Here is a 2,830-nt window from a genome sequence, read left to right on the forward strand (position 1 = left end):
GATGTGGAGAAATCGGGCATTCTCAAACTCTGCTGGCTGAAAGGTAAAGTAATAAAACCTTGATTGAGGATTATCTGTTAATATTTATCAGTTGTCTCCTTTAGGAATCTATTTTTAAAGAAATAATAAGAAACGTAGAAAAGGATTTGTGCCCAAAGATCTGAATCTCGGCACCATTGATACCAATAAAAGCTCAGAGATTTGTTAGGTAAGTTATAAAACATCCACACAATGGGATTCTGTCATTAAAAATACTATTCCTGAAGAATTTTTAATGATGGGGAAATGAGTATGCTAAGTGAAAAGGACAGATATAAAACTATGTGATTATAATAGCAGTTCTGCAAACATTAAATACTGAAAAAAAAAAAAACCCTGTATAAAAATGTTAATTGAATTTTGGTGATTTTTTTTCTTTCTTTATATATTTTCTGTATTTAAAACATACAAAAACACAGAGTCACACACACCTCTAAAAACAATAACTACTAGGGAACAAAAGAAGGAGAAATAAAGCTTAAGGGTTTGTTAGACTAAATGAAGGCAAACCTTCCGGGAGGTCCCCATTTGCAAACACAGAAACTGCCCTTGATGCGATGAGCAAAAAGGGATTTTTGGGAAGGCATCTGGGGCTTACAGCATTGGTGAGAAGCCTGAAGATAAAGCCAGAAAAGGGCAGGTGGGCTACCTGAAATGTTCTGTGGGCCCAAAGCAGGAGTACAAAGAGGGGCCCGTATACTATATGTTTAAATATGTATGAGTTATATATCCAACTAACAAACTATTGCATGAAATTTGCTCTATTCTCTGCCCTTGACAAACATGTCTTCAGAAAAACAACAAAAAAGATGTGCAATGGTTACTGCCAAGTAACTGTGGACAGCCCTCGCTCTGCCCTGGGGGTATGCAGACACCCTGGAGTATAAATGAGAGCTTGTCTCCAGCTGCTGGCTCTCTCCCTCACCGGCCTCTTCTGAGGACTCAGGAAATCCATAAGCTCCCCCATTTTCTTCCTCTCTGAGGTATTGTGGGGGCTCTTTATTTTCCTGTTCAGCTGGTTGCTCAATGTAAACCCCTTTCCCTCCATTCTTGTCATTTCATAAAGCCACAGGGTTTCTCTTTATCCTACCAATTCAAGCATGGTGACCTCTGTCCACAAAGTTCCCCCAGCCACCCCTGACCACCGCCCACTCCCTGCTTATATTCATTCCTCTTTCGGGTTTCTCAAAAGAACCTTCCATTTTTCTCTTATCACTCCCTCACAGGCCCTAGGAAGGGTCTTGCCAGTGCACAAATGGATACCCCAAACCAAATTTATTCACACCCATCCCTGCAATAAGCCATCCTTGGGCCATGTTAGGTCCTAGTGGCAGGCATACCAGTGGCAGGTAGTCTGCACTCAGGAGTGTGGACTGTGGAAAAGCCTTGGGTACAGCCTAGGGCCACGTGAACAGGGGATCTTGGGATTCTGGGTATACAGCATGGGGTGGGTGTGCTGCAAACTGGAACACCTCTTTGGCCTCTCCAGGAAGAGGAACAAGGATGCCTTGGAAAGAGGAGGAGGAAGAAGCAGGAGACCAAGCCTGCGTGGTCACCAGAAGAGCCTGGTCAGGAAGGACCTGTCAGGGCCACTGCTGCCTCTGCTCTTTGTGGTAGGTCCAGGGAGAGGTCTTCTGATTGGCTGCTCTTGGGCCTCCTGACAAGCCCCAGCTGGATGGGAGGGCAGGTAGAAGAAATATCATGCGGCTGTAGTTGAGGGGCTCGGGGTGCGGTACTAGAAAATCTCTTCTGTCAAAACAATCAACAGTAGAGGAAGAATCCTCCAAATAGATAAAGGAGGCCGTTAGGAAGTGAATGGAGCCTGGAAAATCACCTAGAAAGGAGCAAGATCATTTACTTATAAATAACCTACTTGTGCAAGAGAAGGTCATGTCTGTAGCTATTTGAGAAGATTAATTTGGTATCAATACAGCTCAAATGGCCCTAGTTTGTGTCCAGGGCTATGGTCTGAATGTTTGCGTCCTCCCAAAGCTCATATGCTGAAATCCTAACCCCCAACGATGACAAGAGGAAGAGATGGGGCCTTATAAAGGAGACCCGGGGAGACCTTTTGCCCCTTTCACCATAAGAGGACACAGAGAAGAGCTAAAGTCCAGGAAAAGGGCCATTAACAGAAGGTGACTGTGCTAGCGTCTAGATCCAGCATTTTCCAGCCTCCCAAACCGTGAGCAAAAACTTTGTGTTGTTTACAAGCTATGCCATCTGTAGTAATTTGTTATAGCAGCTTAAAGGGACCAAGACAGTGCATAAGATAAATCGGAGATGGGAGCCTTTTGTACCTTGGAGAGTGAATGCTAGTGGTTACCTCTGAGCAGCGATCTACAAGTTAGGAGCCTTTTGTACCTTGGAGTGAATGCTAGTGGTTACCTCTGAGCAGCGATCTAAAACAATGCCCCTCAGACTGCATTTGTGGGCTTGGACTCCAAGTAATTCCTTTCAACCCTCTGTGGGTTATGGAGTGACCGTCCTGCCCATCTGTTTGAACTGTGTGTGATACTAGGTGACATAGTAGCTCTCTGCTTGCCTGTAGCCAAGAAATTCATTTGGAAGCACAGAGGCAGACGGGCAGTTTGTGTCTGGAAGAACCATCCTGGGACTGAAGTAATGACGCTGAGCCCCACTGTGCCTTGGACCACTTGTTTATGAAGGATTATGTGAGTCCCTCTGGGAATATTTATGTCACACACACAGAATGCTGAGAGCACCTAGTAGCAAAGAATTTACGCATCAGAGTCCTTTCATATCACCTGATCTCACCACTTGTATGTGC

This window comes from Pteropus alecto, unplaced genomic scaffold (assembly GCF_000325575.1).
Source record: "Pteropus alecto unplaced genomic scaffold, ASM32557v1 scaffold40, whole genome shotgun sequence".
Classification (NCBI taxonomy): domain Eukaryota; kingdom Metazoa; phylum Chordata; class Mammalia; order Chiroptera; family Pteropodidae; genus Pteropus; species Pteropus alecto.